This window comes from Ictidomys tridecemlineatus, chromosome 9, assembly GCF_052094955.1.
Source record: "Ictidomys tridecemlineatus isolate mIctTri1 chromosome 9, mIctTri1.hap1, whole genome shotgun sequence".
In the NCBI taxonomy this organism is placed as follows: Eukaryota; Metazoa; Chordata; class Mammalia; order Rodentia; family Sciuridae; genus Ictidomys; species Ictidomys tridecemlineatus.
Window position 1 is genome coordinate 30,567,783 of NC_135485.1, and position 23,419 is coordinate 30,591,201.

General features: G+C 39.4%; 1 protein-coding gene across 10 annotated transcripts in view; it reads right to left on the reverse strand.

Annotated features, from left to right (window-relative positions):
• Rbm47 (RNA binding motif protein 47) overlaps positions 1-23,419 on the reverse strand; it is a 161,806-nt gene that overhangs the window by 40,666 nt on the left and 97,721 nt on the right. The window contains exon 1 of one of the 10 annotated variants that reach the window (XM_040292525.2): positions 3,034-3,187. The exons of 8 other annotated variants lie outside the window; for them this stretch is intronic. The gene's annotated coding sequence lies outside the window, so the exon portion shown is untranslated. Of the gene's footprint in view, positions 1-876; positions 1,013-3,033; positions 3,188-23,419 lie in introns of those variants that run through there. One more of the 10 variants, XM_040292524.2, reaches the window with a different exon arrangement.

Genomic DNA, 23,419 nt, shown 5'->3' on the forward strand with positions numbered 1-23,419 from the left:
TTATCTTTTGATGCTAACAATATTGTACACTAATAAATACGTATACTAATAAACAGGCTAGTTCTGTGAGTTAATAAATAAAAATAATACATGTTTTTCATGTATATATTCTGTCACAGCATTGATTTATCAAAATGAAGACTTTTTCATTATGAAAGAAAAGGGCTCATTTTGAGGAAGCAAATTTTCCTTTTTGTAATTACCTTCTTTGAATGTCATTCAAATTGTTTCATTTTTAGTTAAAAATAAGTGAATAAGATATTCCAACCCTCTGGTCATTTCAGTTACTACTAGAATATAACATATAAAATATAATTAAACTATTATACACAATGAGAGTGAAATGAATTTTGTATAGTCTTTAAAACATATAACTAACACATAAGTTCATTTCATGAAATTAACTAACTACTTTTCAAGAAGAAATGTTTATATATTAATTATCAAAATGTCAAATTTCTTTCTTATTTTTAATGATCACATTTTCTTCTCCAAAGACTTACTCTGAAATGACTTTGGCAAACAAATATGGATGATAAATTCTACATTTAATCCCATAGTTTAAATAGCAACAAACTAGTTTTTAAAAAAATCTTTGCCGAGATCTAGAGTTTTCAAGAGAGTAAAATGAAAAACTACAAGAGGAAACTATTTTTTTTTTAAAAAAAGAAGTCCATGACTGAAGTAGTTTTGGTTTTACTGCTGGTAAGGCAAACTGTGCGCCATCAGAAGTTTTACAAACTTCCAATTTTCTTTTGCCTCCAATTAAAAAACTATTGAAATGGAGCATTTGTTTATTCAACCCGATCTAGACTGCTTTAACCAAACACAACCATCTCTGCCGCTCATCTATTAAAACAAATAAAGGCCCCCTACCTTTCCAGCCTTGAACTCTGGATGCGACGGCTAATGGTAACAAAAGCCTTGCGGTAGCAACCTTTGCTCCGGGATCAGGAACCACGGAACTCGCTCATAACCTGGTTTGTCTCCTCATTGGTCAACGAGCTTTGACCACTTAAATGCCTTGGGACTCATTTGCTAAGAACACCGGGGATGAGCTTGAGTGGGTGGTCCAGAAAGAAGGGAGGTGTCAAAACTGTCACAGGGAAAATGGTCAATAGCCGTCTGAAATTTAGTGGAAAACCTACTACAACAAATTGGGGCCAGAGAAGATAAAAGCTCTGGCATTTCATAAAGAAGGAAATTTAGCTGAAATATTTTATTCAAACTCAATAAGGACTACAAGGAAACCAATCATTTGTTAAACTCACTTTCTAGAACCATGTGGGTGCCCATTACCTGAAACTGCTGGATGAAGATAGGAAAACCAACCATCCCTACCCTGTCTGGATGTCGTGGGAATTAAATCAAAGAATATGCATAAAGCACTAAGAAAAATCCTTGGCACAGAGAAAGTATTAAAAAATATTAGTATGATTTTTTTTTTTAAGAAATGCTATAGTTTTAGCAAATGTTGCTTTTCTTCTTCTTTTCATTATATTTGGGGCAGATAACTTAGCTTGGGTACCCTTTGTCTCTTCTCCTTATCATTATGAATAATCATGTTTCTGAGTCTGGTAGGAAAATATGTGTAGATAAAAATTACACGTGAATTAAACCCTCATTTATTTTTCTTTGTGGATCAGTTTGGAGCTAGAAATGGATTTATCAGTAAGAAGAAGTGAAGAGTAGTAGAAGGGGCACAGAAGGAAAACAGAAGGGGCTGGTAAAACGTGCTTTATGGTAATAAAAACAGTCTGTACATAACAACGACCAGGAGAACCCGGAGCACTTAAGCAGAGTAAACACACTCCTGTTTAAGCAGCCAAGACACGGAACCTCACCGAAAGTCCCTCGGGAAGTGGAGTTTGTCAGTTCAGGCAGCAGGGAAATCAGAGGAGAAGGGAGAAGAAGAGGAACTCTAAGAAAAGCTTCTGGAATCTTCTGAACCAGATGAAAATGAGCTCCATAGCTCATAAAGAGAAACTAAAATCTATACCTCTTCCTGAAATCCAATTCCGGACTCAGCTGGGGGTGTAGTTCAGTACTAGAGCATGTGCTTAGCACAGGTGAGGCCCTGGGTCCCATTCCCAGCACCATAAAAAGAAAAAACAAAACAACAACAACAAACCAGAATTGTGGAAACCCCCCCCTCAGTTTTCCTTGACCTTATTCAATTCCAGAAGCCTTAGCAATGGCAAGTAGCCAGGGTTAGAAGAGCAGTGTGATCAGAATGTTTTTGAGCTGTTCATCTTTCCATATTTTATAAAAGATAGCTTTATTGCTCATAGATAAAATAATCTAAAGCTATCAACAGTGACTATAAAATATTAGTGAGTTAATAAAGGGTCAAAATCCAAAGCAAGTTTAATTGTAATCATGTTAAATATTACATAAGACAAAATCACTGGGTTCTAACCGAAGGAAAACCAAAGCAGCCCTTAGTTACTAAGGCATCATTTTTTTTAAAAAAAAAAACTACTGATTTTAGACAATTTTTTTTTCCTCTTGACTACAAATGAGACCCAGAAAATCTGTTTTTATATAGGAGAAATTGGGTACATTATATAAAAAAAACTTGGGGTATATCGCATGTTTTAGGCATTAGAAAGAGTATTTTTGGTTTGAAAGTTGGTGAGAATATGTGTGTGTGTGTGTGTGCATGTGTGCACACACTCCTTATATCAAACATTACCCCCAAAATGCAAAAACTTAGGAAAGCAAACAAACAAAAATCATCACAAGTGGGAGGTAAGCTCAGTGGTAGAGTGCTTGCCTATCACACACCAGGCCCTGGATTCAACCCTCAGCACCTGGGTGGGGCTGGGAGGAGGGGTAAAGCGGTAAGAACAGGGCAGCTTTTCACTGAAGATCCGAAAATAATAATTATGATTATAGCTCACCCTTAACAAAAACAAGCAAATTTTTCCTGCATTGGCTTTGAATGAAATTGGTTTAAAAAACATATGCACAGTAGTTTCTAGTAAACTTCAACAGTATAGAAAAGCACACAGAAAAAGTCACCCCTCTTACTATATTGACAGTGGCTCCTACTCCACAGCCCTCTCTGAAGGCAGATGTATAAAACTGCATCAGTGGTTTCTAAGTGGACATGTGGCACTTCATGGGCCATGAGCTAGCATGTAATCAGCTTGGAAGTCAGTCATCCCTGAAGGAGCAACCCACTGTCTTCACAGAGCACCTTTGTTTCAGAGTGGAGTGACAGCCTGCCCATCCGAGGTCTGAGGCTGTAGAGAAAAGGGAAAAAAACGCAGATACAAAACAGAAGCTTCCAACAGGATAAGCCCTTTATCCTAACAGGATAAGGATAAAGGACAGAGACAAGACTCAAGACAAGTCCGAGACAAGGAAATGAAACACAGGAGAGGACAATTTGAAATTATGTGGGCTAGTGATTATAGGTAATATCTACTCAGCTACCTTGACATCCTACCAATAGAGCATTATTTTCTATTTTGGTTTATCTAAAGACTAAGACAACCAGTGTAAAATCATGTGTGTATGTATTTGCTTTCATATATAACAATAATATTTCATTTTCTAGAAGCATATTTGATACTATTTAGAATTTCAGAAGCTAAGGTGAAATTATTGTTTATTGTATCAGTGCATGATTAAAGTATAAAAGGAAGAAATTGCTCACTTGTGTGTGTGTAAGAACACATGTGCGCACACACACACACACACACACACACACACAAAATAAGGTGCAGGCCTCCATCTGAAAAGGTATGAAACATTGACAACAAAGCCATGTAACTGTATTGGTTGTGTCAGTGATAATGGTTGACTATGAAGCCAATAAGCCAACACTGAAAAAGTATCCAGGTACAGAACAATATCCACAAAACTATGTGACTCAAAGCACCATAGTACATTTTCCCCTTAATTTGCAAATATCCTTTCATAATTTCAACAGATACAGAAAAGGAAGAGTTCAATAATAGACACTGCATTAGCTGGGATAAAGAATTTATTTTATCCAGGCATGAGAAAGGATCTGGAGGCTTGCATTTTAAAAATTGAAAATGATATTCTCTCAATTGATAAAAATGCTTTAAAGAGCAAAATTATAGGAATAATTGGCATTTGTATACTTCATTTGTTTTAGTGCCAGGTGCATTTAAAGGTACTAGGCGATAGCAGTAAGTAAAACAAACCAAAATCTCACCCTATGAACTCTACAGTCTCATGGGAGAGATAGACACTGGGTGAATAAATCAGTAGGATATATAGTTATGTTAGATTGCAAAAGAGCCAAGGAGACAGCAGGAAAGGAGAATAGGAACAGGGCACAGAGTGTGTCAACATGTTCCCGGACCTATAAGAAAAAGTATACTTATTACTTATTATTACAAAAATTAAGCATGTGAATACATTGTGTTTCTCATGGAATATGCATTAACCTAAGTATATACTGGGATTAATCTAAATCATATGTCCAAGACTTCTGGTTTACACGGTAGTAGCTAATTAATGTGGATATAGGCAAGACAACGCTTATCTAAAATATAGTAGCAGAAGCCCAATACATGGCACTATAGGAAAAAATCCAAGAGAGAATGTGATGCTTTTGGGTGATTTCCTGAAGTAAAGCTAACTTCCCACTCTAACCTCAGGTGAGCAGGACCTCAGAGGCTTCCACTGGCTGGGCTGGGCTGCTCTGCTACCTCCACTCACCCCTCCCCTATAATCCCTTTAATCATAATATTTAGGCCCACCTTGGTTGCTCATGAACATCCTGTCTCAGAGAGAGGAAAACGAGAGGGGTGGGAGTGGATCAGGACTGGCCTCAGGTGCATCAGTCCAAAAGCTTTGGAATAGTATGTGTCACTGTGCCTGTGGTACAGCCCCTCTGCAACTTCTCAGAGCAAATGAGAGAATGAGCCAAATAATTAGACCAAGAAACTCCACCCCACAACCAACTCCTCCCTCCCAAGCTTTCCCTAAAGCATGGGACATTTCTGTTTTTATTCACATTTAAATATGTCACAATGGTGCCCTCATTCTAAATGTTCCTTACCTTCCTGGGGATTAGGCAGTCCTAAAGAGCCCAAGGGCTCAAAACACACAGCTGTGTTACAAGTGATGCTGGCAAGGAGATGCTGGGGGAGGAGGCGATGGAGAAGCTCCACAGGTACAATTTGTACTCAAGTTTCCTGTCTAACTTTCCCTTAGCTTCACCTCCACCTAGAAAAACATAACCTCAGCCAATGCCTATCCACAGCCCATGTCCTACAGGGGCACTATTCTAAGTGCCTCATGTCTACTATTACATGCAAACCTCATAAATATGCTAGAATATGTACCAGAATCATTGCCATTTTATAGATGAGAAAACAAAGGCATAAAAAATAAAGCAACTTGCCCAAGCCAAACCACTAGCAAACAGTGGAGTGAGGCTTTGAACACACACATCTGGCTCTTAGAGTTGGAGTCAATAATTTCCCTTCCTTCCTTCCTCCCTTCTCTCTAGCCTCCTACTTACCACCTGTCTATCTACCTATTCACATCTCACCTTGAGGAAGTGCTTATCACAGCCTGCTAGTGATAAGCACTGCCACAATTGACAGAAAAACTTGGAACTTTACAGTTGGTATCTTTGGAGCTTGGAAGGAAAAAATTTTAATGTTTGGTGAGTGAAACCATAACTTTTAAAAAAATTTTTAAATTTTTTTTTAGTTGTTGATAAACCCTTTATTTATTTTACGTGGTGCTGAGAATCGAACCCAGTGCCTCACACATGCTAGGCAAGTGTGCTACTGCTGAGCCCCAGCCCCAGCCCGAAACCATAACTTTTGAAAACTGCACCATCATTTTTTAATCTAAAGAAAAATCCATTTGCATTGTCTCCCTAAACTCTCCATTTTAGGCAGCATTCTGCATCATTTCTCGAAACCTCTTCAAATTTTTAGTTAATCCCTTTCTGCCATCAACATAGCAAACAGTAGCAGACCATAAGTTTAGCAATTACCAAGCTTTTACCTATTTATCCTGTTATAGCTGTAACAGTTTAACTTTTTCTTTCTTTCTTTCTTTTTTTTTTTTTTTTTTTTTTGGTACTGGGGCACTTTACCACTGAGCTACATCTCAGCCCTTTTTATTTTTGATTTTTGAGATAGAGCCTAGCAAAGTTGCTTAGGGCCTTACTAAGTTGCTGGGGCTGGCCTCGAACTTGTGATCCTCTGCATTAGTCTCCCAGTTGCTGAGATTACAGGCGTGTGTGTGCCATCGCACCCAGCAACAGTTTATTTTATAAAGAGGAAGTTCAGAATAGTGAATGCAAGTAGAGAGAAGGTACCTATTACAAAGTCATAAATAATGTATATAATCCAAGCCCTGTGCTCCACTTCTGCTAGAGAAATGCTACCACATCAAATCATAATGTGAAAAGTAGATCTCCTCTCCCCCTTTAGAATGGCAGCCAGTTTAACAGGAGCCCAGAGAGTGTTGGTTTTGCCAAGTGTGCTATTAAGTTTTATTCTTTAGTAATTATATAACTTTTCACAATTTCATCAAAATTGCCACAAAGATGCCCCATCAATCTTTTACTGCGTTTTTCTAGACCAACTGGTGTTGACTGAACACTTTCAACAATACTCTAAGATGTACTCAAGAACCAGGAGAGGCAACTAAAGATGGGACCACCCTGTTGTCTCTTAAGTGAGAGCTAATCATCCCTTTGAGGTCAATCAATTGCAACGTGTAAGAGCCCAAGAGAAGCAGCACCAGGTGCGGTCCAGGCCGTATTAGCTACTGGAGTTGGGGGGGACCACTGTCAAGCTGGACCAAAGCCCCCACAACTTCAAAATACACACTTCTCTGTATTTCTCTGTGTTTTTTTTTTCAAAAAGCTAACAATGGTCTTTCCTAAAGAATGTTCCTATTTTAAGAACTATTAATAAGAAATAACCCCAAATATAATAATATTTTATAAATATGTTCATTAACCAGGAAATTGAGTCTTATTGGGGGCTAGATAAACTGGCAAATTACTAAATAAATTGAGTCTAAAAGATTGTAATAAATTTTTTGTAAGACTTTTGAGCTCAATTTTTATTTGAACTTAATTACTCATTCAACATATTCTTTTTTTTCATTTTTTAAAAAGGGGCTGTTAGTTTTTGAGGAAAAAGTAGATATTCTAAAGAAATTTTAAAAGAATATGGAAATAATAGAAATCATGCAAAAAATATCAAAACTTTAGCTGCTGTAGGTCTGTAAAAACCGGTCCTGTCATGAATGATTATGGTGATATTAGAACTATGAGAGCATCTTAAAAAGGCCAAGGCTGAGCAGCTTAGACAGGATGCTAAAATTAGCAAGGAGCCTATGTTCAGGCAAAAGAACAATATAAAATACTACTGAAGCAAACAGTGCAGACTGAATGGACCTAATTTTGCATGAGCCAAGGGAAACTACCACACACTTGATTTTGAATTGGCTGTAAGCCGTATAATCATTCTGTGAATGGTTATTGATCATCTATCAGGTGTGTCTTTGTTCTAGTTTTGAAGATAGGGTAATGAGCGTACATGTGTTGGGGGAGGGAGATAGAAACAAATACTATGAGATGAATAAAGGAGGCTTAGAAAGAGGCACTGGGAGAACCACCCCCCTTCCCCATGAAGTAAAGAGCAAGAAGTATGGAGACCCTGAGAACAAGCATTCCAGATCAAAGGAGGCAGGGCCACAGGACAGCATATCTGAAGAAGGGCAAGAAAGAGGAGGCACCACTCAGGCGGAGGAGCAAGGCAGGCAGGGCTCAGGTAAGGGCCTGATGGATCCAGGCACGGGCCTCAGCTGCCACTTGGTTTATTGGAGGATTCTGTGCATAGAAGAGATGCAACTGATTTTCTCTTTTCTAAGGTCACTCTGGTGTGGAGCAGGCATCACAGGTGTGCCAAACAGGAAGCAGAGGGACCGGCAAGGAGGCTGCTCAGGTCATCCAGGGACAGGATGATGGTGGATTCCTCTCGAGTTGGAAGTATGGGGTGGTAAGAGGTGACGGTGGCTCTAAGTTGCACTCTGAAGGCAGAGTTGGCAGAACTGGCTAGTGGACAGCTATAGGGTGGCAGCATCCAGGATGACGCCAATGTTTTCAACCTGAGCAAGTGGGAGAAGAAAGGGTGCTGCCTTAGGTTCATGTTAGGAAAATGAGGGAAACTTGTTTCCTGTTATGGCGTGGTGTTCAGCCACAGCCATTAACCATGAGGATCCAGGGAAGTGCTGCCAGTCACCACACAGCATATTGTTACGCGTTCCTAAACCTCTGGGCTTCAGCCATCCAATGCTTTTAGACCTTAGCTTTACTGCTAAATACAGAATACTGTACATGCACACTGTAATCCTGCCCATCTCTAGTTTTTGTCTGGAACTTGTATAATTCTTTAACTCAAAAGAATGAAGGTGACTTCAGGGACAAACAAAACAAAACAGATACAAAAAACATAGTAACAGGATTGGGGTTGTGACTCATAGTAAAGCCCTTGTCTCACAGGCGTGAGGCCCTGGGTTTGATCCTCAGCACCACACAAAAAATAAATAAATAAAAATAAAGATATTGCATCCATCTACAATTTAAAAAATGTTTAAAAAATATACAGTAACAGCAAGCTGTATTATTACAAGCAATATAAACTACAAACTTCAAAGACACAGGGTGACTGGGGATAGAAGCTTAGAAGGTCCATACTCTGGAAAACTTTGCCAAATTTGAGCAAACCAAAGACTTGTATGATCAAGAACATGTCTGAAGAACTCTTGGGACATTCCCAAATCCTGTGGAAGGTGATGCTGGATTTGCAATGGTGGACAGCTCCTGCATTCTCCTCCTGGCCCTTCCACACATGCTGTCTGGCCTCCAACTGCATCCTGGCACCCCTAAGTTCTATACTTTGTCTAACCCATACTCTTCCCATCTTGTCCCTCACAAGCCCCTTTTGCTTGGTTCCCCTCTTGACTATGACCTGCTTTTGTGGACTTTCTGCCAACCTGCCCTCTTTCTGTCCCTCAACACCAACTATGGTCTAAGGTCTTCTCTGTTTTCTCTACTTCTACTCCTCACAGATACATAAATTTCTACTCTGCCATTTAAAAAGTATTTTACACAATCTGTTTAGGGCTCTGTTAGTCACAATACGAAGCATGACTACTAAGTATAATAAAATCAAAGTATTTCTTTTACCTGTCTTATCTTTTCTCTTTCATACTCTCATTATCACTGGAAGTATTCTCTTCAATTATTAGTTTCTCTTTCTCATATATATCTTCTATCATAATTTTTTTCTTCTTCATTTCTGAAGGATAACTAAGTATTGCTAATGGTTTTCTATTCCTTAAATTAATCATTACTATTTTCTGTAATTTTATGGCCAATAAGTGCATACCTGACAGCCACTCAAAAGAAATGTAACAGGCGCTGACCGTTAATCACATGATCATGTATTGGGGGAGTGTAGCAATTTTCTCTTTATAAAAATGTATTATCACAGTAGTGCATTTTGCCAATTTAAAAATTTGGTCATGAGTAATTATCAGGAGTCATGATTGACACTATTTTCGTTGATATCTCAAATCGAGATAATTATCCTATAATCCATATAATAGTTTTGCTTGGAACTTAGGGACTGGTAATTTTAGGGGTGGATTTTCTAAAAACATTCTGTATTAAACTGCTGCACCACCATTTCTTTTTCTGTAAGATAAAGCCAGAGAAATGAGGGACTCGCTAAAGCACCAAGGTGTCAGGGGGTGTATGTGGGTTTCCAGTAGGAGGCCTGAAACACAAATATGGTACAAGAGCTGAAGAGCCCCCGGATGCACATTCCTCTCAGATGGAGCAACAGCCATTTTGGCTTTCCTTCTTCTGACCATTTTTAGAGTTATTCATCAAATAGGTAAAGAGACAGAGCTTTCAGATCTTTGTCTCACTATTTTTCCCCCCTGGTACTGGGGATTGAACCCAGGGGTGCTTAACCACTGAGCCACATCCCTAGCCTTTTTTATTTTTTATTTTTGTGACATGGTCTTGCTAAGTTGCTTGGAGTCTCACTAAGTTACTGAGGCTGGCCTTGAATTCATAGTCCTCCTGCCTCAGCTTCCTGAGCTGCTGGGATTATAGGTGGGACCACTGTACCTGGCTCACAACGATTTTTAAGAAACTAAATTTTCCCACTGTGGTTAGGGCTTTAGGTTGAAAGTAAAAAATATTTTACTGATAATTTGGTATTCTTCTGAATAACAATTAATAGCTTGGAGAATTGAACAAGTAAACACAGTAATTAAAATAGAAACTGAAAATTTATTTAATTTCAAATTGAACTAAAAATTGGCCCCGATCATTACTTTTTTCTAAGAACAGAGCATTAAGTGAAATTTTTAAAATATTCATTATATAAAATGAAATAGAGGACAAACTACGAGTAAGCATTGGATTGTTAAAGAGTCCATTTCTTTACTATGTAAGAAATCTAACAAATAAGAAAAATATAACCCAATAAATATGAGCAAAAATATAAATTACACAGTTTGGAGAAAAAGAAAATTCTATGGTCAATAAACATGAAAAGATGTCCAACTTTATTCAAACTGATCTTTGATTGAAATAGGTAGAAATCTGGGCTGGAGATGTAGTTCAAGGATAGAGGAGTTGCCTAATGTGCAAGAAGCCCTGGGTTCTATCCATTTCTGGCACCATGAAAAGACAAATAACAATAACAATGAAAAAAAATGAAAAGCAGATAAAGTATGTGTAACTATAAATAATCCTATCAACTAAGAAAATTTTCCAAGATCTGATAATACTTGGAGTGTGCATTGGAGAAACGCGCACTCACATATACCATAGTGGGAATATAAATTGATTTAAGGATGTGAAAAAGTTGTAAGATGCCTGAGGACACACAGTAAAATATTTTATGTCCATACCCTTGTTTCATTGCCCACTGGTTTATATATAGATAGTAGATACTCCATAAAAAATTGCTAAATAAACAAAAATATGATAATTTTCTCATATTCATGAGAACAATCTAGCTTCAGTTTCATCAAAACATGAGAGAAAACACACTTATATTTCCAGTAGAAAGGGTAATTATTAATACTTGAGTAGCATTTCATAACACAAAATTCACTCTTACCCATACATTATCTCAGGATATAATTAAAATATTCATTGACATTTAGAAATGGACTTCACATAAGGAATGCTTTTTTTTGAAGATGTTATGCATTAAGATGAGTCACAGATTTAAGTGGAAGTTGTAAAATCTCTTCCCCAGTATAAAATACTCCAGGAAATGGGGTGAGGGTTGGCTGAGAAACATTGGCTTATGATTCCCGTAAATTTCTAAGTTCCAGTAGAAGGAATTCCCCGTGTGACTGATTCAACAGAGCACACATGTGTCCTGTTTCACTACCAAGGTATTTGTGCAGATTTATTTTTATTTACTTGAGTCTTCATAATTTTGATGCTGTTTGACTTTGATAATCCACATTAGTTTTTAGCCAATCTTTAGTTATCTGATGATCCCTGATCACTCCTGTTTTGTATAATTATTGACTAGGCACCCTTGATCCACTCACAGGGACTTGGGTTTATTTTGGATCCCCAAAGTCAATGCCAGCTCTTCTTTTGGCACTCGCTTCGCAGAGGGTCATATGATTTTGGCGGCTTCCAGAAATTATTCTCTGTGCTCTCCTAGAAGGGACAATTACCAGGAGAAGTCTTAGGATGGGCAGAACTCATCCATTCAACCTCTATGGGACCTTCATTAGAGATTGGGAGGTGAAACAGAACAAGACAAAACAGAAGCCAGAATGAGACACGGTCCTGGGAACTGAGATGGTCCTCGTGTCTTTACCATCTGATGATGTTAGGGGCTTCTTCTCTACATCATCCTTTTTTTTTTCCTATTAAAAGTATATAGATACGATATTTAATAACACACACAGGCACATACACCCATGTATACCTTTGTCAGTATATGTGGTTAAGTGGATGAATATGTTTGGGTACTCTAAAAATTACAATTTAAAGTGTTAGAAGTCTCTTATTCATGCAGGACTAAAAGTTTTGGCAAATAGTAACTAGTTAATAAACTCAGTGGTTGATAATACAGAGCTACAAAATGCAGTTAACAGCTCTCAAAAGTGATTTTCAGCAGATTATAGAAATTTCTGTAGGCAGTTAAATGTTGAAGAAACTGGATATGGTGGTACACAGCTAAAATCACAGATATTCCGAAGGCTGAGTCAAGAGGCTAGCCTAGGCAACGCTTTTTTTTTTTTTTTTAATGTGGTGCTGGGGATTAGAACCCAGGGTCTTGTCCAACTGAACTATATCACCAGCCGAGTCTAGGCAACTTAATGAGACCCTGTTTCAAAACAATATATAAAAATGGCTGGGGGGAGGGCTGGGGATGTGGCTCAAGCAGTATCGCGCTCGCCTGGCATGTGTGTGGCCCGGGTTCGATCCTCAGCACCACATACAAAACAAAACAAAGATGTTGTGTCCACCAAAAACTAAAAAAAAAATAAATATTAAAAAAAAAATCTCTCTTTCTCTTAAAAAAAAATGGCTGGGGGATCCAGGCGCACCCAGCAACAGGAAACGGGAAAACCGAAAATTCAAGGTCAGCCAGGCAACTTACTGAGACCCTGACTCAAAATAAAGTAGTAGAGCACTTCTGGGCTCAACCCAGGACTGCTAAATAAATAAATTAAGTCTTTAAAAAAAATCTGGTTGGGCATGGTGGTATGTGCCTGTAATCCTAGCAGCTCTGGAGGCAGGAAGATTGCAAGTTCAAAGCCAACCTCAGCAACCTAGCGAGGACCTATCTCAAAATAAAAAATAAAACTGGGCCGAGCACAGTGGTGCACGCCTGTAATCCCAGTGGCTCCGGAGGCTGAGACAGGAGGACAGTGAGTTTGAAGCCAGCCTCAGCAACATCGAGGTGCCAAGCAACTCGGCGAGACCCTGTCTCTAAATAAAATAGAAAATAGGGCTGGGGATGTGGCTCAGTGATCAAGTGCCCCTAAGTTCAATCCCTGGTGCATCCCACACCCCCAATAAATAAATGAATAAAACCAGGAGGGGATGTGGCTCAGTGATTAGAGTGCCCTGGATTCAATCCTTGGTTAGACATTCTCATATATGCGTGTGCGTGTGTGCGTGTGTGCGTGTGTGCGTGTGTGTGTGTGTGTGTGTGTGTGTGTGTGTGTGTGTGTATCTCCCCAAGGAAACTCTCAACTTATAAACTGATGAGTTCTTCACTTTTCCCTTATGGATAGCGTAATATTTTCTAGCTTCTCTACATCTACAGGGCCAGGGAAAGGGGAATCCACATCCTTTCTGCTACTTATTGGTGCTTTTGTTCAAAGGGTATTTAGTGGGAAAAGAGCAACAGATGGAGGGAGAGGGAGAGAGACATAGAAAGGCAGGAAAGCAGGAAAAGAAAAGGAAAGAAAAAATAAGGAGGGACAGAAGGAAGGAATAAAAGGAGGGAAAGAGGAGAAAAAAGAACTGAATATACTAATTCCAATAATTAGAAGGTCTTGGGGAAAATCTTTTAGAATATATTATTTCTTCTTCATATAGGTGAAGTGGAAATAAAGATTTCTCCATAACAACCTCAGAAATGTTACGAAAGAAAAATAATAGATTGAAAATGTCTGGAAGGTTCAGGAAGAGAAGCAGTATCATTAGCCAGAGTTCATTACTAACATCATGTTGGCCTACTTAACTTTAAACATTGATATTGTATTCAATGTAATAATATCAAACTATGATCTAGCCACAGTTAAAATATTTTTAGTTACTGAAGATCTTACAGTAGTTATACCCAACTAATACCATTCATAAATAACTTGAGGTGGGCTATATTTTCATTTTAAAGGAGTCTACCTGAAAGTCTGTTTCATAAGGAAGAAAGATCCGTACCTTTTTAATTCTTGTAAAAGTTATGGCTATTCTTTAGCTGAAGGATGAGAACAAAACTGTATGTGTGTTTTCTTTAAATCCCTGAGAAATGCCAGTTAGCCACAAAAACAGCAACCAAGCTCCCAAAAAGTGCAATGGAGGAACAGGCTGGAACCATCTATCCTCCGGAAACAGAACGTTTGATATCAGCTCCTTGGGTGAGTTCAGAGAAGGCCATTTCTGTCCTTCTCTTTTAAATGGAGAACTTGTTCTATGCAACTTAAATTAGAATACTTTAGTGAGCACCATTTTCATAATTTATGGTGCTCCCACCATGAGCTCGGTTCAGATTTGTTTAGGAAAATACATTTCCTGCCTCTGTTCTGTCATGATTAAAGTACAGGCTGATGGTCAAATAAGTAAGGTGTGCATCTATCTGGAAAAGATCTCCTGTTTGGAATAACCGCCAGGGCTGCGCAGCCGCAGCTGGAAACACCTCACTCAGCCCTGGTGGCAAATGCAGGGGAGGCCCTGCTGCCAGCAGATGAAGGGAAGTCATAGGTGGGGGCAGAGAAGCAGAAACTAACAGTCACTGCTCTGGTCTCTAGTTACCTAACAAGCAGTTGACTCAGCTGAGGCCCACCTGATTTCACAACATCAAGATAAGAACACCTAATCCTTATGGGGCACTTACCCTGTACCAACCTTGGGCTAATTGTGTCACATGTTATCTCGTTTCATCTTTACAACGACCCTAGGAGGTAACAACTGTCTTTCTTCTTATTTTACAGGCGAAGAAACTAACACTAAGAGAGCTTAAATAAGCTACCCAAAATATTACAGCGAGTAGGTGGCCGAGGTAGAAAACAGCCAGGCAGTTAGACCCCAGAGCCCATGTTTTGACTCCAGAACCACTGTGCTATGTGGATTCCACCCCAGAGAGACCAGTTATTCTCTGTAGACACCCCTCTGTATTCAGTTGCTCTGAAACCCTGTCCCCAAAGAAAAATTCTGCATGCCCTTGCTCAGCTTTAGTGTTGGTGACTTACACGGTTCTATGCGGTAGAATTTGTGGAATGGAGACAACAGTTAAAATGCAGTCACAATCTTGGCTGGGGTTGTGCCTCCGGGGGAGAGCGCTCGCCTACCATGTGCAAGGCCCTGGGTTCGATCCTCAGCACCACATAAAAATTAATAAATAAAGGTACTGTGTCCAACTACAACTAAAAAAATAAATATATTTTTAAAATATAGTAGCCATCAAAGCTTCCACTTCAAGAAATAAAAAAAGAAAAGCAAACTAAACCTTAAACAGCATAAGGAAAGCAGTAACATAGATATAAGTAGAAAAAGAAATAGAGGCTAGAAAAAACATAAAGAAAATTAATGAAACCAGCAGGCAGGTAGTTCTTTAAGATCAACAACATTCACAAACCTGTAGCTAGCATGACCAAGAGAGAAAAGTCAACTTGTGAACTGGGGACATAGCTCATTGATACTGTGCTTGCCTAGAGGCACAAGGCTCTGGATTCAATCCCTGGCACTACAAAATGAAAGACTCTAAACTCAGGAAAAAAGAGAGGACATTATTATTGACCTCAAAGAAATAAAGATTACAAAGAAATATTAGGAACAAATTGTGCAAATTAAATAACCTAGAGGTAATGGACAATTTCTAGAAAGAAAAGAAACTACAGGTCTGGAGCTGTAGCTCAGTGGTAGAGCACCTGTCTAGCAGGCCCAAGGCCCTGGGTTCAAAACCCAGTACCACAGAAGTTAAGTAAATCTTTCCACTTCTAAATTCTTTAAAGAAAATAAAGAAACAACAAAAACAGACTCAGGAATTAATGGAAAATCCAACTAGATCTGTAAGTAAAGAGATTGAATTAGTAATAATTAAAAAAAAAAATCCACAAGACAAGCCCTGGTACACATGGATTCTACAAAGTGTTTAAAGTGTAATGAATACAAGTCCTTCACAAACCCTTCCCCCAAAGAGAAGATGGAACACCTCCCAATGAGTCCAGTACTATTCTGATACAAAAATCCAAAGACATCACACACACACACACACACACACACACACACACACACACACACACAAATCAATCCCTCTTATGCATATGGATGCAAAAATCTACAACCAAATACTAGCAAACTAAATTCAGCAACATATTAAAAAAAGATCATACACAACAACCAAGCATGATTTACGCCAGAAATGCAAGGTCGGCTTACCAGATTAAAGTCAATCAATCCATGTTAATAAAGGACAAAAGTGACACCATCATTTCAATAGACAGCAAAAACCATCTGACACAAACAGTAACCTTTCATGATTAAAATATTCAATGTGCCAAAGCAGAGAGAACTTAAAAATCCATTAAAAAACAAACAAACAAACAAACAACCCACACACAACTAACACATTTAATGGTAAAAGAGTGAGTGGTCCCCACCTCCAAATCAGGAACAAAATGAGAATGTGTCCTCTTTCCACTTCTGTTTGACATCATACTGGAGATTCTAGTTAAGGGCATTTAGGAAAAAAATAAAATAAAAAAAGTGGCCACATAAGAGAGGAAGAAGTAAAACTAGTCCCCGAGAACCACTCAAACTGATCAGCAAGCAGAGTCAGCAAAGTCCCATGAAAATTTCCACTGCTTCTGTGAAGAAACTGACAAGTTGATTCTAAGGAAGAACAAAACTTAGGGGGATTGACACTTCCTGATTTTAAAAACTTACTACAAAGATACAGTATAGAAGACAAGTATGGGTGCTAGCATCAGACACAGGTTGCTGGAGGCTGGGGTGCATGCCTAAAATCCCAGCAACTCAAGAGGCTGAGGCAGGAGGATTCTAGGTTTGAGGCCAGCCTCAGCAACTTAGCAAGACCCTATCTTAAAATACAATAAATAGAGGAATGGAGGTGTAGCTCAGTGGTAGGGTAGCCCTAAGTTAAATCCCCAGTACTGAAGGGGGGGGGGGGGAAGAATATACATAGATCAGTGGAAATAATTGAAAGTTCAGGGGAATAAAGCCCCTCAAGATCCACAGATTTTTTGACATGGGTGCCAGGAACCATTCAGTGGTGTGAAAGGACAATCTTTTCTAGAAATAATGCTACAACACTGGCTCTCTACTTGCAAGACATGAAGGTGTTCTACTAATTCACACTACACACAAAATCACAGTGAGTGACCATCTAAATACAAGAGCCAAAACCAAAACTCTTAGAAGAAAATGTGAAGTAGGATCTTAGATCAGGCAGATGATGGTCTTTTAGGTACGATTCCAAAAGCACAAACAACAAAAGAAAAAAGAATACTTGGACGTGGTCAAAATTAAAAGTTTTGGGCTGAAGCGGGGTGCAGTGGCACATGCCTGTAATCCCAGGGAGGGATTACAGCGGCTCAGGAGGCTGAGACAGGAGGACTGCGAATTCAAAACGAGCCTCAGCAAAAAGCAAGGCACTAAGCAACTCAGTGAGGCCTGTCTCTAAATAAAATACAAAATAGAGCTGGGGATGTGGCTCAGGGGTTTGCCTCGCATGTGTGAAGCCCTGAGTTTGATCCCCAGATCCCCCCCCCAAAAAAAAGAAAAAAAATTAAGTTTTGTGCCTCAAAAGGAAATAAAGACAATTCATAAACTGGGAGAAAATATTTGCAAATCATATTTTATAATACATATATATAAAGAACTCCTACAACTCAGCAATAAAATATGCAAGTAAACCAATTTAAAAATAAGAATCTGAAGAAACATTTTCCAAAGACGATACACAAATGGCCAACAGCACATGAGAAACTGTACCCGAACACGTCCAACATCATGAGCGATTGTGGAAATGTGAATTACGGACACAGTGAGATACCACTCCACACTCCTGGGAAGGCTATAATCAAAAAGTCAACAACAAGTGTCAGCAAGGATGCAAGAAAATTAAACCTTCACACACTACTACTAGAAATGAAAATGGTGCAATCACTTTGAAAACTGTGAGTAGTTCATTAAAAATCTGAACCCCCAAATTACCCTAAGACCCAAAAACTGCATTCTCAAGTATGTACCTAAGAGAAATAGACAGGACCTCACAAAAGCATGCACATAAATCACATAAATGGTCACAGTCAATTATAATATTATTGAAATAGCCAAAAAGTATAAAAAAAAACAAATGTTCATCAATTAATGAGTAAACACCAAGGCAAATAAAACACCTTTTATTCATACGATGGAATACTATTTGGCAATAAAAAGGAACAGAGCACTGGCACATGCTACAACACAGATGAGCCTTCAAAATATTATAGTAAGTCCAAGAAGCCAGTTGCAAAAGACCACTTATAGTACAATTCATATCTATAAGTATCAGAATAGGCAACTCTGTAGCAAACCGGTGTTTGTCCAGGGGTGAGGAAGGAGACAAGGGAAGTGACCGGTAACAACACTCAGGATTTTCAAGGGGGTGATAAAAAGGTTCTTAAAAGTGATTGTAATATGGTTTCAAAATTGTGGGAATAGGGCTGGGGCTGGGGCTCAGTGATAGGGTGCTTGCCTAGCATGCGTGAGGCACTGGGGTTCGATTTCCAGCATCATATAAAAAATACTAAATAAAGGTATCGTGTCCATCTACAACTAAAAAAAAAAAAAATGTTTACAAAAATTTTGGGAATATACTAAAACCCACTGACTCGTACACTCAAACAGGTGAACTCGTTGGTATGTGACTTATATCCCAATAAAGCTGTTTTTTAAAAGAAAAGACAAGCTGAGCATGGTGATGTGCACCTATAACCCCAGAGACTCAGGAGGCTGAGGCAGGAGGAGTTTGAAGCCAGCCTCAGCAATTTAGTGAGGCCCTAAGGAATTTAGCAAAATTCTGTCTCAAAAAAATAACAAGGGGCTGGGGCTGTAGCTCAGTGGCAGATCACTTGCCTCACACGTGTGAGGCACTGGGTTTGATCCTTAGCACCAAGTAAAAATAAACAAAATAAAGGCATGCTGTACATTTACAACTATAAAAAAATGTTTTAAAAAATAAAAAGGGCTGGGGATGTGGCTCGGTGGTAAAGTGCCTCTGGGTTTGATCCCCAATTTAAAAAAAAAATCAAGAAATAAAGAAAGAATAGAAATGTAAAATAAATACAGGCATGGTGGTACACGTAATCCCAAGTGCAGCAAGAGGACTGCAAGTTCAAGGCCAGCCTCAGCAATTTAGTAAGACAATGTCTCAAAAAAGGGGGGGGGGCTAGACATATAGCTCAGTGGTAGAATAACACTAAACTCAATCCCCAGTAGAAAAAATAAAAATTATATATATATATAAATTTATATATATATAAAAAGAAAAAATTATATATATAAAGGAAAAAATTTTATATATATATGAACAGCCATGAGAGCAGAAGTATGGCAGATGCTGCCGCTTGCCATCCTTCAGAAAGACGCATTGGAAAGGCTTCTCCTACATCCCTCCTGTCCCCACCTTGCTTTCAGGGAATAAGACTCAGGCATGCAGCGGTGAGTGCTAGCACGTTCGTGTTCCATGTTCTGCCCCCAATTTCATTTCAGACTCAAACCTACAGGTAAAACTTCACCATGCAGAATGACACTGGACAGAGGGTTCTGTCGTGACACTATTTTTATGTCCAGCAGATGGCTGAGTGTTCCAGCTGTTGCTATTGCTGGCTGTTTTCACCCAGCACTCCCCGTGGGGCTGTCCCTGCTGAAGTGTGGCCGTGTGGAGGTGCACACTGAGCATGGAGTCGGGGGCTCCAAACTCCTAAAGCAAGGCACAATTCGCCTCCCCTCTCAGCCTCGGCGAGTAACACGCTCCCCTCCTCCTCCCCTTCCACCGCATTTCCTCATCACCCTCACCTGCCACCAGTGCCCTTTCCAGCATTCCCAAGCAGTCAACCCCACACACAGCAAAGGGGCTGAAAGAAAACAGGCTCTGGAGTCTGGGAGACCTGAACTCCAAAACCAGCCCTTCCCTTTTCCACTTTCAACCTCGGGCAAGCCTCAGATACCAAGAGTGTCCAACCAAGATCACACAGATGGCTAAGAGGCACCGAGTCCCCAGGATGAGCCAGGTGCCAAGGGGCTGCCGTTGAGAAACTCGTGGCCTGGTAGGATGCGGAGAAGTGTCACCAAATCATTTCAGAACGGTGGGATGGGGACCCTGTCGGGTGGTACGCAGAGGAGGGGATGACTCATTTTCACAATGGCTGAGAAGGAAGAACTGGCTTTCTGAGTGGATGTGGAACTTTGATAAGACAATGTGCCCAGAGGACATTTGACACATGGCAACTGCTCAGAGAGTGTGAAGTTCTTTCCCCACGGGGAACCCTAGAAATTTAAAAGGGAAAAAATCATATGTTTTGATGAGAGACAATTGAAATTGAAAAGGCCATTGGCTGCTCTGGTCAGAGGGTTACAAGGGCCATTTCAGCTACAGGAATTCAGCTGGGCATCTGTATTTCTTGACTTCTTCTCTTTAAAACATAACTAGAAAGATATTAATATAATGAATGCATATTGTTACAAATAAATGTGGATGTCCCAGGATTAATGCTGCAAATCTCAGTCAATTGTTCTAAGTTGGCCAATAAAGACATCTAATATAGAAGTTAACAAGTCCTTGACTCTTCTCTTGGTGGCACGTATTTATTAACCCCTTCTATGAGTGACACTAAGAAACATACAAAATTGCACTTAGAACAAGCTTACAAATGACTAGAAAATACAAAATGACTCCTCAGTAATTATAACACAGGGCAGAACAGCATGCCAACAGTCATTGCTCAAGAGGTTTTTCTTGTCTTTGGAACAAAGCAGTGTGATCATTCGGGTCCCTTTCTGATCAAACCTTTCCTGTACTCTTATGCTAATTTCTACTAGACATTTGTAAATTGGCTTTCCTTAGGTGAAAATAAGAAACGATAGAGTTTCTCAATACAGACAAGTCAAGTGCTCTGTCCTCTGAGCAAAATCTTGCTGAAATGATGACTCTGCCATCACTTATCCAGGGATTTAGCTGTATAGAAAAAGAATCTGAGGGGGCTGGAGATATAGCTCAGTTGGTAGAGGGCCTGCCTTGCAGGGGCAAGGCCCTGGGTTCAATCCCCAGCACCAAAAAAAAAAAAAAAGAATCCAAGTCAGTAAATCCACGGTAGGACAAGGAACAAGATGGAATGCAACTTTGGGCACAGTAGGGTCTGTGGCCCCAGATGTGGAAACCTCTAAACCAGAGGTCAACAAGAACCTGCACTGAGGAGAGGGACCTTAGGTAAGGATTATAGCAGCCTTCTCCTGCCCACTCACCCAGCACCAAATCTCCTGGTAATGCAGCCCTCTATGGACAGAGACAACAGGTGCAGCACCAGAATCAGAGTCCTTTTGAGGGACTTATATGGAACTAAGAATGGTATAGCTGTAGGGTTTTTCCTTAGGAAAGTTAGGCAATAAAACCAATATAGAAGATAACAGACTGAGATACAGAGAGAAAAACAGTTCTGGTGATCTCTTTTGAATACTGCAATGTTTCATTCACCCTTTAGAATTTCCAGTTTGGTAAATGTATATATATATATGTAATTGTAAGTAGATATGTGATTTGATGTACTATATCTGTTCATTTATTCCTTATTCTATTTGGCATTAATTTTTTGTTTTTGTTTTTTGTCTTTTTTTTTTCTGACATGCAACCGTAAATTAGAGGAAATTAGAAGCTCACTGGGGCCTTCTTCCTTGGTATAAATTATCACAGGGATGGCATAACCAATAAGGTAACATAGAAATCTCACCTCATCTACTCTTCCTATCCATTTTTTCCAGGTCTCATGAAAAGCTGTCATTCTCCCTCCTCAATTTCTTTCCTAAAATTTTATTCTATGACAACATTAAAAATGGCATTTCATCATTTCTACGGCAGAGTTGTGCTAATCTAACATTCCTTTAAGAAGACAGCTAGCATTCAAACAAAGAGCTGGCAAAGCTCGAATCCCTCTAGAAGGTCTTCATTTCTACAAATCGTCAGCTCTATGTCCTTTGCAGTAGAAGCTAACAGAAAACCCTCAAGTTCATGGAGAGATCTTTTTTCAATGATTACAGCTGATTGCTGCTTAAGTGTTGTCTCTAAAAGCTCTCTCACCTGCCAGCCCCTTGCTGTATCTGACATCCCCAGCAGGGCTAACTGGGATTGCTCCAAAGACTAAACAACTGATCACCCCACTTGTCTATTTCCTTTTATTTCATCTGTCTTCTCCTGCTTCCCTCGTAGGGAAAAAAAGAAAAAGAAAAAAAGACAAAGACAGCATACCGGGGGGAGAATAAAACTTACTGGGAGGAAGCTTCTATAGGAAACTAGGGGAACTCTGAAAGGAGAATTTTTTTTTAAGGTCCAACCTTAAACACACACACACACACACACACACACACACACGTGTGTATATGTTGTAAATGGACACAATGCCTTTATTTTATTAGGTGGTATGAAGGATAGAACCCAGTGCCTCACACTCACATGTGCTAGGCAAGTACTCTACCATTGAACCTCGGCCCCTGAAAGGAGAATTTCTGATCAGGGTTGAAGCAGACAAGAGACCTTTGTGGGTGAAGCAGTGGCTCACTCAAAACCAAAGCAAGGCTACCAGCAAGAGTGGCTGCCTCCACTTGGTCTACATGAATGTGTACCAAGCCTGTTTGAATAACCTGGATTGCAGAACTCAGGGGAAACCCCTAAAGCCTGGCGTCTTTGCAGCGTCCTAACTTTTGATAGTTTTTAAAAGTTCTTCCCAACCCATGGCAGTGATTCTAAATATGTAGTCAAGGAAAACAAACAATCACTTGTCTGTGTAGACATAAAAACTCTTTCTTTGTCCAGCCACTGTAGTTATTTAGCCAATTTTGGCTGTAACCAGAATGGCAGTAATCTCACTGGGAAAATCTTACAGTTTTCCCCATATAAGCAGATGATTATAGTTGTGAGTAAGTATTTACTGCACAAGACTTTTCTAAACACTTTAATTCATGTGCTCTTACCTCTAACAATGCCTCTAACATTTACAACAACCCTAGAAGACAGAACCACTCCCATTTTCAACACAAAATGCAGAAATGGAGGTTAAAGAATTTACCCAAGACATGGCACTGCAGAATCCAAACCCAAAGGGGCCTTGACTCCAAAGCTTACCCTCTCCACTAAGATGGCCCCTCAACTCTGCATTCTTGCTCTTGTTTTACTTAGGTTTTGCTTTTAATGCAACTCAAAGTGCTTTTAGTCTGTATCCTTCTGATAGCCCACCATGTGTGCAAATATATATGACTAGTGAAAACTCAAAAGAAATACCTGTAAATTCCTTAGGGATCCCTGTTAAGCACCCTATAGTATGGCATTCTATTAAAAATTAAGTTTGATGGTTGATATAATAGTTTCTAATTACTAGAAAACATCAGGCATTTATACATGACTTC